The following is a 15,347-nucleotide window of genomic DNA, read 5'->3' as shown; positions in this document are numbered from 1 at the left end:
ACACCCCGGCCTGAGCCCGCTGCTGAGGCCCCAGCACCCCTGCCTCTATTAGGTGGGCCCAGCAGCCCCAGGGAACCGGGGGCCAATCGGCAGGCTCTGTGCCTCAGACCCCGTTTTGTTCCGGCTATGCAGCTTCTGAGGGGTGCTGGGGCAGATCTGGGCAGGGATGATTCTAGAAACCTCAGCCTCTGCTCCCACTCTCTTTCCCATTCTAGTATTTTATTGGGGAAATAGGCGCATAAAGAAAATGTAAAGAAAATCCATCTCTGTTCTTTGTCTGGAAGTAAAATCAGAAATCTCCCTAATATTTTTTTCCTCTGCCGCCATATTTCAGTGTAAATTGTATTTTAACATCTGCCAGGAAAATACAAACCACACAGATCTTTTACTTGGTGCGGACACAAATGGAATTCACATGTACAGCATCCGTTGTTGTTTGTTGTTGTTGTTGTTTTCTCCAAATATATCTTTTGTTTTTTTTTAATTTATTTTTTTTTCAACGTTTTTATTTATTTTTGGGACAGAGAGAGACAGAGCGTGAACGGGGAGGGGCAGAGAGAGAGAGGGAGACACAGAATCGGAAACAGGCTCCAGGCTCTGAGCCATCAGCCCAGAGCCTGACGCGGGGCTCGAACTCACGGACCGCGAGATCGTGACCTGGCTGAAGTCGGATGCCTAACCGACTGCGCCACCCAGGCGCCCCTCCAAATATATCTTTTGAATGGAGCAGCATCCACAATATTTTCTACAGGGAGAAAGAAGTAGGCACCTCCGATTTCTCAGCGTTTTTTGAGAGTCAATGGGACAGACTTGAGCACAGTAAAGTAAAATCTGCATCTATCCCACTGCCATATGATGATGTACCTCCTTATTACCTCAGGCTCCTTGAGGACAAAGGGTGTGTCTTTCACTGTGCCCTCAGCATCTGGCACTGTCCGTTGATGTGTTTTGAAAAATGTTTGATATTTATTTATTGTTGAGAGAGAGAGAGAGAGAGAGAGAGAGAAAGAGAGTGTGAATGGGGGAGGGGCAGAGAGGGAGACAGAATCCGAAGCGGGCTCCAGGCTCTGAGCTGTCAGCACAGAGCCCGACGCGGGGCTCCAACTCACAAGTCCTGAGATCATGACCTGAGCCTCAGTTGGACGCTTAACCGACTGAGCCACCCAGGTGCCCCTATTGATTTGTTGTGAACTGAGGAAGAAAAAGCTCTGTCTTGGTCATTTTAAACGTGTGTTCTAAAGGACGTGGGAAAACTCATCACAGAAAAGGAAAGAAGCATTTGGGAAACGTAACATCTTCAGATATTGAAATCGCTGACAGGCGCCTTGTCCTCATTTCCTTGCCTGTAAGAACAAGTTATCTGTGGATATCCCGGCTTCAGGGCAGTGGGTGGAGACCAGGTAAGAGTCACAGGAGCCACCCTTGTCCTTCCGTCCTGGACCAGGAGAAGGGCGAGCAGAGCTCATTCTAAAGACTTGAAGGGGCAACTTCATTGAGCCCATGGTGTTCTAGACGTTGTTCTAAGTGTTTTATGTATATTATCTCACTTAGACCATCACCAATCTATGAGGTAGGTATCATGAGCCCTCCTTGTACAAACATAGACACCGAGGGGTAGTGAGATTAGATAAATTGCTCACCTGTCTTAGCAAAGCCTTCCTGGTTGTGAGTCACAGAAACCAACTTGAGCTCAATTTTGCAAAGGAGGAAAGAAGAGGGAGGGGCAGGGAGGATCCAGGGATGTTTTGCTGAACTGACAGTCAGGCTTGCCTCTAGAGTCAGGAAGGTATTGAACTTGAATCGGGAAAGAGCTGGGAGCCCAGCAAACACACCCTGGATTCATCCTTCTCGCTGGCCGCCGAGTGGTTTCTTTCTCTTGGCTTCTTTTTTTTTTTTTTAAATTTTTTTTTCAACGTTTTTTATTTATTTTTGGGACAGAGAGAGACAGAGCATGAACGGGGGAGGGGCAGAGAGAGAGGGAGACACAGAATCGGAAACAGGCTCCAGGCTCCGAGCCATCAGCCCAGAGCCCGACGCGGGGCTTGAACTCACGGACCGCGAGATCGTGACCTGGCTGAAGTCGGACGCTTAACCGACTGCGCCACCCAGGCGCCCCTCTCTTGGCTTCTTCATCCTTGTGGAGAATAATGGCCGTCCCACTGCTCCTGAAGTCATGAGTGACAGGGCCAGCCACCTGCTGAATCCAATTGTTGCTTGGTTCTGATTCTAAATGCTTTACAGGGACATCTGGATCTTAGTAGGGCCCACAGCCAGGCACACGCATATGGCTGTTAGAGTTTCTCCATGTGTGGAAGCGAAAGACGACTTCAACCACCTCCATTTTGGCCTCCAGCTTTCTGATTAAGTTCTTCCAGCTTATGTCTGAACTCAGGCAAAAGGGTCTGCAGGGAAAGCATCCCCTGATGGGCACCGAAACCACCAGCCCAAGCAGTAAATACCGGCCTGAGCCAGCAAGACCCTGCCTGTGACTGAGCCCAAGACAATGAGCGACCTGACCTTCACTGCCCACCTGCGGGTACCCACCGACATTTGTCCCACATTTTCCTCGTAGAGACCTGGAGATATTTTCGGCACTTTGGAGACAGTGTTTGAGACTCGAGTCCGCTCTCTTCCTGGTGTCAAGCTCACTGAAATAAACCCCTTTCTTGTTTCATAGCCACCTTTCTCTCTGCAAGTGACTGAGCCCGGTCTGTTTGGGACCCCCCGGAACCAGGCACCCTTGCGCCCCTGTGCCCCGGCTCCAGAAAGACTGAGCAATGGATTTGACACAAGCAGTGGAAGGATCGTGGGATCGACAAACACAAAAAAGGCATCTGCTGTATACCAAGTCCATGCAACTGGTAAGATTTAAATTCCCGTTTATCTGAATTTATTCTAGACTCTGGGCTTGTTCTATTCCCATGATGCTTTAAAACAAATCTGTCTGATCCTTTCTTTTTAGTTTCTTTAGCCTCCCTCCAAAGTTATCAGATTTCCAGAAAATTTGTTGCGGAACAAAAGTCTTTCCTTCATGTGCGTTTGGTCTCTTGGCATTCCTGCACCTTCCTCCCAGCTTTGAACTATCCAAATTCTAGGTCTTAGCTTAAAATATTCATTTACAGACTTCACTGTGCATCAGGATCCCTTGGGAAGTTTATTGAAACACACTGCTGTGCCCTCTCCTCGAGTTTCTAATTCATTAGGTTTGGAGTGAAGTTCAATAATGTGCATTTTTATCTAACAAGTTCCCAAGAGATTCTAATTCTGCTGTTCTGGAGGCCACACTTTGGGAACTGCTTAACTGGAAAAGCCAAAGTCCTGAACGAAGCCCCTAGCGTAATGCCTCACATTATTGTATGGGATGAACTTCTTAATGCAGCATATGCACTTTTTTCATTATTTCTTCACATATATTTAGCTGTTTAGATTGGAGCCCTTCTTTAAAACATGCTGCTTTTAAATTGTATTAGAAAACTGTGATAAAAGGCTCTTTGCCTAAGGTCACCTGGGTGGCTCTGTTGGTTAAGTGTCTGACTTTGGCTCAGGTCATGATCTCACAGTTCATGAATTTGAGCCCCACATTGGGCTCTCTGCTGTCAGCGCTGAGCCCACTTTGGATCCTCTGTCTCCCTCTCTCTCTGCCCCTTCCCTGCTCTCTCTCTTTCTCAAAACTAAACAAACATTAAAGAAAATCAATTACATTAAAAAAGAAAAGAAAAGATTTTCTGTTGTCATAAAGAGCTATCTTGGTAGCCAGGGCCACTGCAGGACAAAAGTAGGTAATGTGACACCACTCTGGGAATTATTCAGTGCTCAACCTGTGCAACCACATGTGGCAGCCTGGTGGGATGCTCTTCTGCCACAAACGGGAATGAAATTTCCCTTTCTTGCTTTCAAAGCTTCGTTTGTCAAAAGATTTGGGATACATTTAGCACATTTAAAAACGTCTCATTTAGCTCTCCCTCCCTTTCTTTCATCTTCTGGTAACTATTAATCACCTGAGGGATGCCTGGGTGGTGCGTCTGACTGTGACTCAGGTCATGACTTCGTGGTTCGTGAGTTTGAGCCCTGTGTTGGGCTCTGTGCTGACAGCTCAGAACCTGGAGCCTGCTTCAGACTCTGTGTCTCCCTGTCTCTCTGCCCCTCCCCCACTAATGCTGTCTCCCCCCACCCAAAAAAATACACATTAAAAAAGAAAAAAAAACAGGGGCACCTGGGTGGCTCAGCTGGTAAAGCGGCCGACTTCAGCTCAGGTCATGATCTCGCGGTCTGTGAGTTCGAGCCCCATGTCGGGCTCTGTGCTGACAGCTCAGAGCCTGGAGCCTGTTTCGGATTCTGTGTCTCCCTCTCTCTCTGACCCTCCCCTGTTCATGCTTTGTCTCTCTCTGTCTCAAAAATAAATAAATGTAAAAAAAAAAAAGAATGAATAGTTTAAAAAAAAAAGAAAAAAACATTTGACAAAATGCTAGTTTTAAAATTCTTCTTTTCACACTGGAAGATGAATGAATTTCATCCCCCCCAAGGATGAACTTTCCACATTTTTCTTTCATGTACATAGAAAATGGCAGAGGCAGGGAGTGGGCCTGGCACTTCTATACTATACTGGACTTTGTGTTTCAAAGTTACACTATTCATTTGAAAACAAAAGATGTCATAGCTTGGTTTTAATTGCTAACAATTCCTTGGGGTTCCCATTTGTTTTTTAAGCTGTCAGTTTCTTCAAATCCTTTTTCAAATGCCACACTGTATTACAAATGATGGCAATTAATAATGTAGTATTTCCATATTTATACCAACAAAAGAAATTCACAGGGCATGATAGCATACAACCTTGACGTTTAGTAATAGCAACAAAACATGATAAATAAAAAGCATTTTTCCCCTGTACAGACCAGTAGAACATAAATCTATTCACGTTTAAAGAATCATCTTGGATTTGACCTGCACATCCCCATCTCATTCTACGCATTTCTCAACCCTCTCATCACATCACCCACACATTCACCAGACTACAGAGTCTGCAAGTAATCAATCCACCTAAATAGAGCTTAGAAAGTCCTCCCTCCTGAAGGTCTTCTCACTTCTCTGATAACCATTCAAAAAAGAAAAAAAAATCATGCCCTTCACTCATTCCTTCCATGTCATGTTCACATTTCATTAGCAAATCAGCAAGATGGACTTTTTCATCTCAATCCAAACAAGGTTAGAGAGAAAGAGTTCCTCTACTGAGCATCTCGATGCTCTGCCCACGAGTCTGGGGACCCTGGGTCCTGTTCTGCTTATGAGAAGGTCATTTTGGGGCACCTGGGTGCCTCAGTCGGTTGGGCTTCTGATGTCGGCTCAGGTCATGATCTCGCGGTTTGTGAGTTCAAGCCCTGCATCAGGCTCTGTGCTGACAGCTCAGAGCCTGGAGCCTGCTTTGGATCCTGTATCTCCCTTTCTCTCTGTGCCCCTCCCCTGCTCATGCTCTATCTCTCTCATTTATTCAAAAAATGAATAAATGTTAAAAAAAAAAAAAGAAAAAGAAGGTCGTTTCGTGGATTAAGAGTCTACATAAATTGTGGTCGATTTCAGCCCATACTGTGTTGAATAATCAGTAAAGCTGGGAAGTGAGTTCAGTCACCAAGATAAGGATCTTTATGGCTATGAGGAGACAGCAAACACAATCTGTATGCATCAAAGTTCTCTCTGTTGGAGTTGTCTTGACTATAATACAGCTGTTGATGCTGCCTGAATGTTGGTTGGTAGTATTCGAGGAAGGATGTGATTTGAATCGGCCTTGCCCTAATGTAGACACAGGTGTAATAAAATGGTTCTGATTCCACCCATCCTTTCTATAAATGCTCCGGAGGTCCCGAAATTGCCATGATGTATTCAAGACCTGGGCTGCTGCCTTCATCACTTTCGGAGATGATCTGTCTCCTCTGCCCTTGGTCATGTTCGTCAGCTTCTCTATCCTCCCTGAATCAGCCAGGGCTTTGGCATTCTTCATGTTTTTGCCGGTGACCTTGTGCAGAGCACAGCAGATGGCCACCGTGGTCTCATCAGACAGCACACTGGGGCCAGTCCTTCCGGGAAACCTGTTGACCTGGTCTCGCATGGCATATTTACCAGTGAGCTCCTTGTTGTGAACATCCAGAGCCATGTTCCTCTGGGAAGTTGCCAGAGAAAATACAACTTTACCGTATCCATTCTCAAAAAGTTCTATAAGGATGGAGAGCCCTTCTTCTTTGCGGAAGTCTGCCCGGATGTATGCTGCAAACTCCCAATTTCCAGCAGATGGTTTCTGGAGAGACCTGGCAGAGCCTTCCAAGGCAGCTGGGCTGGAACTTTCTGCTAGAAGGTTCAGGTATGGTTTTAGCACTGATGGATGCCACGGCATCTTTGGGGGGGCTTTGACAGTCCTGGGATAGGACTGACTCCATCCCATTGATCCTCTTGTGGTGTTCTCTGTTTCTTTTTCTTCTTCTTCCCCCAGCAACTTGACTCTGAATCCCTGCTGGGAGACTTTTCCTAGTAAGTCATCCAGCCCACTCAGCCCCAGCAGCCGGCCGACAGGACAGGTTCCTCTGGGTGCACACGCAGTTCTCCACAGTCTGGCTGCTGTAATCGGATGTGTTCACGGATGTAGGGGTTGCATACCAAAGCGAGTCCACCGGCCCCTTCGCAGAAGCGCATTCACGTCCTCGCCTCCTCTTCTCCAGAGCTGAGGTTCCTCAGGCAACCTGTCGTGTTACACAGAACGAGCGACATCTGGAATTTGATTTTGTGATCATCATCCAAAGACCAGTTACTCCGTCAGAGTGTGGAATGGTCACAGGGTTTGCTAAGGTCCAGAGAGCATCTCGAATGATTGCCATCTTTACAGCCTCACGTGAGGACACATTCCAGAGAGTGCCTGTAACAAGCTCCCTCACTTCTGTGCCAGATATTCTCAACAGTCGGAGCAAGGCAGGCACCCCACCAACATTCTTCCATTGTCATTTTATTTTCATCTGTAGACTTGCCAAAACAAGGTTGCGGATGGCACCGAAAGCGTTCTGCTGAACTTGCCCAAGTCCGTGGTCCGAGAGGTCAACCAGATACTCGATTCCCCCTACCCTACACACCTCCATTTTCACGTGGCTGTCGCCGCAGTGCAGGTGCCGCAGGTGGACCGTGGGCTCTCCTGGGCTGAGGGGATCTGGTGCCGCGGCACGCGAATGACTTCGGGCAACTCGGGATCACACCAGGGGAACTCCCTGGGGTCCTTCTGAATGCTGTCTGTTGATAGGGTACGCGTGGTGCCCTCATCAGCTGGTGCTGGGTGCTGAAGCCTCTTACAGTTGCCCTCTTGCCCTCGGTATTGTATTGGCCCGTAGGGGTCTGCGTAGGTTGCCGTTGTGTTCAGAGCGTAATTATTCTTTTCGCATGTAAGGGCGTGTCGTTGGCTGGATGTGCTTTGCAGATTTCCGGCACCTACTGAGCCTGTGTGATAGGACGCTGCCTGGTACCCTCGGAGCTCCATGGTTCTGTGGTTTGGGCTGCGGTACACTGGGCTGTAAGAGGCCCTCCCCCCACGCATAGGATTGGTGTGTAACTCAGGAGACAGAGCCGCATGAAGGTCTTGCCCAGGCTGGCTGTGCTGACCATCACAGGAGCTCCGTAAGTCTGTCAAGCTGTGTGGCCGAGGTGGAACCATCTTTCTGTAAATTTCATACAGCTGCTGTCCAAATTGTTCCACGTCGTGAACAGTCCTTTGAAGGAAAGTCCCACGTGTCGTGGTATGGCGATCATCCCTGGGTGTTTGGGGGATGATGACACTGCCTAGCCTTGGGATGGTGAAGCTAGTTGATTCTGTGCATCCATCAGGGTCGGTGGGGACCCTACTGGGCTGGTGGTTTAGTACTGAGGGGTTGGGCCGTTGGGATTGGCGATCTGCTGGGAGGTGACTGAGCCAATCTGACTTGCAGCTGTTGGGAGAGGTGACTCTGTGAAGAGTATGGAGAGGCTACCTGCTGCGCAGATAATGTGGTGGAGGAATATGCACTGGGGTTCAGGAGTTGGGAGCCGGAGAGCCAAATTCACCGCCCAGAATTCTCAGTGATCCACTTGAGGAGACCCACCTGCACTGATAACATAGAAAGGAGGCTGCGTTCTAGATGGAACTGAACTCACTCTTCTCATGGCCTGACCCAGTGTTCATCCTTCCGCTCTTGAATTCTTCACCAAATGGTTATCAGTTGATCCTATGAATGAAGGCTGCGGGCTGTTATCTGCCTTACTCAAATTCTAGCTGTTGCGGGAACTCCCTGCTTCCTGGAATCCACTGCCAGAATTTGTGTTGAACTTGAGTTACCCAGTGATCTTTCACGGAGAGAGGAGTGTTCTGGTGAATGTTCTGGCTCTGTCCTAATGAGATAGTTGTGGCGGACAGCGCCAGGAACTCTAGGTTGGTTTGCGCCAGTATTTGGCACACCTGTCACTCTCCAAGGAACGGACATCTCAGTTGAGCTGGTGCTGGCCATACTTGGTGATTCTGCCCCAAGCCTACATCTTTCTAGCTGACTGGCAGCGATCTGCCTTTCCACTTCCAGATCTCAGGCGAGTGGTTGAAACGGAAGCTCCTGCTGCTGTGATGCCCAGCTAGACTAGTGGCTGTGGTCTCGGGTTCCATGCCTTCGCCAGCGGAGGCAGCTTCCTGGGCGGGTCTGTGGTTGCCCCTCCTCCACCAACCAGGCCTACTGCTTAGGAGGGCATTCCTCTTTCCAGGCGTCACTCAGGGGATCAGGGACAATCTGTGCCCAGGGGTTGCCGCTGTGGCACCTGAGATATTACAAAAAGTGCCATGGCCAAGCAGCTGACGCCCCTTCCCCCGAAGCGGCCTTTCCCCACCACTCCCAGGGTGCATGGACTCAGCCCCGGCGTCCCGTGTACTGTCCAGAGGCCACCGCCCAGCCGCCAGCCCACCTGCGCTGAATTCATGTTCTAAAATAACATAGTAATATCCGAACACAAACATTTATATCTAAATTCTGGACCCTGCCATGGAATTGTGCCCCGGGTGCTTAGGTAACTGCACACTCTCCATATATGAAGGATGCTGAAAACCGGGATGACTTTGAAGACAGGGTAAAATGAACTGATGTCTGAACCACACTCCAGACACACAGTTGCTGCGCTTTGAATAGTCGACCCTGCAACAACACAGGTTGAAATGTGTGCGTCCACTCACATGTGGATTTTTCTCGTTAAGTACAGCACAGCGCTGTAAATGTGTCTTCTCTTCCTTAGGATTTTCTTAACATTTTCTTTTCTCCGGCTCACTTTATTATAAGCATACAGTATATAATGCATGTAATGTACAAAATATGCGTTAATCAGCTGTTTATGATATTGGGCTTCTGGTGAACAGTGTGCTATTAGTAGTTAAGTGTTTGGGGAGTCAAAAGTTATAGGGGGATTTTTCCCCTGGTGGAGAGGGTAGGGGGGGTGGGGAGGGGAGCTGGCACTTCTAACCCCTGGGTTATTGAAAGGTCAATTGTACCGATAGAAAGTACTGAATCAGCAAACATGCAGGGAAAATTCGGCCGTGTTCATTATTTTATTTGAGCAAATTTGGTAAAGAAATTGCTGAGAGTAGTTTCTCCGAAAAGCTCTGGGTACACTCAATATTTCTGCAAACCTTGGAAATGGGAATTTATTAATTGTTACTGTAGAGAGCCGGAGTCGAAAAGTGAAACCACCACGATGAATTTGTACGACGATAAAGAAGTATAAGAGAGAGAGAAGTTTGTCATTGGATAGTCTTTGGCCTTTTGAAAAGGAAAGTATTGTCCTACAAGCACATTTAAGACTGCAAGATGTCCGGGGCGCCTGGGTGGCTCAGTCGGTTGAGCTTCCGACTTTGGCTCAGGTCACGATCTCGCGGTTTGTGAGTTCAAGCCCCGCGTCGGGCTCTGTGCCGACAGCTCAGAGCCTGGAGCCTGCTTTGGATTCTGTGTCTCCCTCTCTCTCTGACCTTCCCCCAATCTTCCCCCATTCATGCTCTGTCTCTCTCTCTGTCTCAAAAATAAATAAACATTAAAAAAAAAAAAGGACTGCAAGATGTCCATGAGCCCTTCGGGGGTAAATTACCCGTGCACCTGCCCGCACCCCCACGGTGGCTTCTGAGGGAAGTGCCTGAGGTGTGCGTGGGGCGCTGGAGTTCGTGAGGCAGAAGACTGGGTGGCCGGTGGACTGCATGTCAGATTCTACAGCTGTGTTTTGGCAGAGTGTCTCTATGAAAGTGGCCTCGTCTGAGAGGCATCAAATGCAGAGGCCAAGGAAATAAGGGCTCAGAAAAAAGTGAGTTCATTCTCATTAGAAATTTGGTGTTTTACACTAGACTTTATTTCTATGCCATTTGCTTGGTATTCCTTCTAAAGGAGAAGACCAATTAAAAAAATTTTTTAATGTTTATTTTTGAGAGAGAGAGAGAGAGAGAGAGGGAGAACGAGCAGGGGAGGGGCAGAGAGAGGGGGAGACACAGAATCCGAAGCCGGCTCCAGGCTCTGAGTTGGCACAGAGGTTGACGCAGGACTTGAACCCACAAATGGGGGGGATCATGACCTGAGCCGAGGTCGGATGCTTAACTGACTGAGCCACTCAGGGGCCCTGAGAAGGACCAATTTTTAAAACTGAAATGTCTTCTAGGGTGCCTGGGTGGCTCAGTGGGTTAAGTGTCTGACTCTTGGTTTCAGCTCAGGTCATGATCTCACGGTTCGTGAGTTCCAGCCCCACGTTCAAGCCTCTGCGCTTGACCGTGTGGAGTCTGCTTTGCATTCTCTCCTCTCTCTGCCCCTTCCCCACTCATCCTGTCTCTCTTTAAAGAAAATAAACTTAAAAACAACAACAAAAACAAAACCCCCAACCCTCCCTCCCCTGACATGTCTTCTGAGAAGTTACTTATCTTCCTGCTTGGAAACCTAACCTAACGCCATAACTTACCTGGCGGATACTTCTCGTCTACTAACTGCCTCGTAATAATTTTTGGTCAAAAGTAACAGAATGACCATGTACAAAGAGAACGGTATATGCTCTCTGTTTTAAAAAGCAAAATATGAGATCAGAGATATGGGTCTCCCCCCAAGAAAGGAATTACCTTCAAAATGAAAGGAAACTCTGAATCAAATCACTGACTCAAGTGCTTGTTAATGCCGTGCCGTGAAATAGCTTAGTTTGTGCTGATATGAAAACGAAACTTACAAGCTTCTGAACTCTATCAAGAGCTTGGGCCAGCTGATGATCTAATCTCAAGGTCCGAAGCAAGACCAAACTTAATTATGTTCTGTGGTTTCCTCTGTTGTGTTTCCTTCCACTTAATATAAAGAGATAAAGACTCTTACAAACTGTTTTAGTTACAGAACTTTATAGACTTTAAACCTTTCTTTAAAATTTTATTTTAGAGGGGGGAGGGAGGAGTGGGAGAAGGAGAGAGAATCTTAAGCAGGCTTGGCGCTGAGCACAGAGCCTGACTCGGGGATTGATCCCATGGCCCTGGGATCGTGACTTGAGCTGAAATCAAGAACTGGATGGTCAACCACTGAGCCATCCAGGTGACCTGAGCTTTATAGACTTTTAAACCTTTAAAGTCCTATGAATGTCAAAGTTTCTGCAAAGTATTTTAGATAATTGTGGAGAGGCACAATAATTGGTTGGGGTAGTAGATAATAGTGGTTCCTCATTCACTGATGGCAAATGAACGTTTTGAATTTAAAATTTTTCCTTGTCTTTCTGGGTTTTTCATCTATAAAAAGCTATGAAAGCCCCAGAGTCACTTTTCATCATAAGATGACCACTATAATTAACGGACTCTCTTGTGCAGATATTTACAAGCTTAGATTAAATCAAAGTGCTGCTGATAGTTTCAAAACCTAACACAGTAGGGAGTTAGATTTTCATAACCTATGAGGAAATAAATAGGAGACAGATGCACGATTTGAGGAGACATTCAGGGAATCATCTATTGAATTATCAAGTGCTTACTATATTAAGCTCCCGTCCTCCTGGGAGCCTCATTTTGCAGGAGCAATGTGGTGATTACTAGAACCAAGGCCTGGCTTCTCAGTGTAATCTGGATAGATACTCTGCTTATATCTGATCCTCACATCTGTCTACTCTCTGGTATGGACATATTTTATCAGTGAGGACAGAGGCTCAAGCTAAGAGTCACCTCTGGCCAATGTCCATCCACATCTGTTCACACAGGGAGGGAACTTTGCTCTGTTTCCAGAACAGCATAGAACTTGGGAAAAATGTGTATTCATATCTTCTGCTCATCACTTAACTGAATGTTTTTTAGGGGTTGAGTTGTATTGGTTCTTTGTATGTTTTGGATACTAACCCTTTATTGGGTTATTTGTCATTTGTAAATATCTTTTCTCATTTTGTTGTCTTTTAGCTTGTTGATTGTTTCCTTTCCTGTGCAGAAGCTTTTTATCTTGATGAAGTCCCAATAGTTCATTTTTGCTTTGGTTTTCCTTGCCTTGGGAGACATATCTAGAAAGATGCCTGTGCTTTCTTTTTTTTTTTTTTTTTAAATTTTTTTTCAACGTTTATTTATTTTTGGGACAGAGAGAGACAGAGCATGAACAGGGGAGGGGCAGAGAGAGAGGGAGACACAGAATCGGAAGCAGGCTCCAGGCTCTGAGCCATCAGCCCAGAGCCTGACGCGGGGCTCGAACTCGCGGACCGCGAGATCGTGACCTGGCTGAAGTCGGACGCTTAACCGACTGCGCCACCCAGGCGCCCCGCCTGTGCTTTCTTCTAAGATTGTTATGGTTTCAGGTCTCAAGTCTAGATCTTTAATCCATTTGGGTTTCATTATTTTGTATGTAGCTGTCCAGTTTTGTTGAAGGGACTTGTCTTTTTCTCATTGCTTATTCTTGCTTCCTGTGTCAAAGATTGACTATATAATCGTGGTTTATTTCTGACTTTCTATTCTGTTCCAATGATCTATTTGTCTACTTTTTGCCAGTGCCCTTTGTAGTATATCTTGAAATCTGGGATTGTGATACCTCCAGTTTTATTCTTCTTTTTCAAGATTGTTTTGGCTATTTAGGGTCTTTTGTAGTTCTATACAGATTTTAGGATTATTTGTTCTTGTTCTGTGAAAAATGCTGTTGGTATTATGATAGAGACTGCATTAAATGTGTAGATTGTTTTGGATAGTTTGGATATTTTAACAATATTTGTTCTTCCAATCCATGGGCATGGGGTATCTTTCCATTTCTTTGTGTCATCTTCAATTTCTTTCATCAGCGTTTTATAGTTTTCACAGTACAGGTCTTTCACGTCCTTGGTTAAGTTAATTCCTGGATATTTTATTATTTTGGGTGCAATTGTAGATGGGATTGTTTTCTTAATTTCTCTTTTTGCTGCCCTGTTGTTAGTGTATAGAAATGCGATGGATTTTTGTATGCTGATTTTGTATCCTGCACCTTACTGAATTATTCATCAGTTCTAGCAATGTTTTGGTGGAGTCTTTTGGGTTTTCTCTATATAGTATCCTGTCATGTACACATAGTGACTGTGTTTCTTCTTCCTTACCAATTTGGATTCCTTTTATTTGGTTTTCTTGTTTCATTGCTGTGGCTAGGACTTCTAGTACTAAGTTGAATAAAAGTCGTAAGAGTGGACATCCTTGTCTTGTTCCTGACTTTAGAAGAAAAGCTGTTTTCCCCCATTGTGTCTGATGTTAGCCGTGGGTTATATATATATATATAAGGCCTTTATTATGTTGAGGTCTGTTCCCTCTAAACTGACTGTGTTGAGGGTTTTTAATCATGAATGGATGTTGTACTTCGTCAAATACTTTTTCTGATCAGCAGCATTTAATGCCTGCAGGGACAAGGGCCAGTGATTTTCATCTCCACGTGTATGTATCCGTGATGATACCCTCAAAATTAATGAGTTGAAATGGAATTTCACAGCAACAATTCTTGGCTGAAAGTATAATCTTGACCTATCAGCTTGGATATTCTAGCTCCTATCCAGGAATGACTTAGTTTTTGATAATATGATTTTTATTCTTTCTCTTTTTGATGTATCACGTTGACTGATTTGCGAATATTGAACTACCCCCGCATCCATATAATCTGCAAAGTTTTAACTATAAATCCACAAATGATTTTACCTTAATTACGTGCAAGATTTCTAGTCTTGATTCTATCTCCACATGACAGTAAGAAATAAGTCTGTGGCCCTCTTCCCTTGAAAAGCATGTCAACTATGCTTGTTGACCACAGGAAGAGCTCCACCATGAATCTTTTGGCATTCAAGTGGCTCACCAGACAAAAAGATCTCCTGAGATGTAAATAGTGTTGAGTGTAGGAGACAGGTCTACTTTTCTCTGCAGTAAAAGACTTTGCATTCTTCAATTTCACAACTCATTCACCTCCATTCTCTGCTAACCAGAAATCTGCAGAGATTCAACTAGGAATTTGGTGAAACGGGGGCGTCCAAGGGGTGTTTGGAAGGGGTCCTGGGCAATTCAACTACATGTACTCATTCTTGTGAAATCATTCCTGGGTAGGAGCTGGAATATCCAAGCTGAGAGGTCAAGATTATACTTTTAGCTAAGAACTGTTGCCATGAAATTCCATTTTGACTCATTAATTTTGCGGGTATCATCACAGATACATACACGTGGAGATGAAAATCACTAGCCCTTGTCCCTGCAGCCATTGAATGCTGCCAGTGGCAAAATATGTATGCACAACCATCTTCATGATGCAGCAGCAGAAAAATGTTTTCTAATAATCAGTACCTTGAATTTCAGTAGGAGCAGATTGATAAACAAAACAAAAACAAGACCTCATAAAGATAATAAGGAGCCTCATTACTACCAAAGTTGTAGGGACCTCATGATGTGGGCTTGAGTGCAGCATGCAGGAAAAATCATGTGTGTGGCTACTGCTTATGAGCGTTACCCAATTTCCCCCCATCACAGCCTCACGGATATTAGGTGTGTATGACCACCCGGGACAAGTAAATGCAAGAGGCTGGTTGCAGGCAGAGATGAATGCCCTCAGGCCGAGGGGATCTGTGCAGATCAGAAGCCACCAAGCAGCACAACTGCACGCATCAGTATGAAGGGTGGGAAGCTTTGGCTCAAAGCCTTGACACCTATTCTAGCTTTCAAGATGGATTTGAAAAAGTCATTAGCAGACACATTTGTCATCACCCACCCTCACTGAGATAGCATGTATTACTCTACAGACATCTAGTCCACACCTACTGGGTCCAAATGCGCAATGGCTCATCCTGCCCTCGGGGAGCTCACCGTCTAGCATGCCAGATGGGTATTTAAGCAGGTCTCTAGAACA

General features: G+C 45.8%; 1 pseudogene; it reads right to left on the bottom strand.

Annotated features, from left to right (window-relative positions):
• Positions 1 to 5,534: 5,534 nt before the first annotated feature.
• LOC101083730 lies at positions 5,535 to 8,378 on the bottom strand (annotated as a pseudogene).
• Positions 8,379 to 15,347: the final 6,969 nt, after the last annotated feature.

The sequence above is a fragment of the Felis catus genome, chromosome E3, assembly GCF_018350175.1.
Source record: "Felis catus isolate Fca126 chromosome E3, F.catus_Fca126_mat1.0, whole genome shotgun sequence".
Lineage (NCBI taxonomy): Eukaryota > Metazoa > Chordata > Mammalia > Carnivora > Felidae > Felis > Felis catus.
This window is presented reverse-complemented; position numbering and strand designations above follow the sequence as displayed.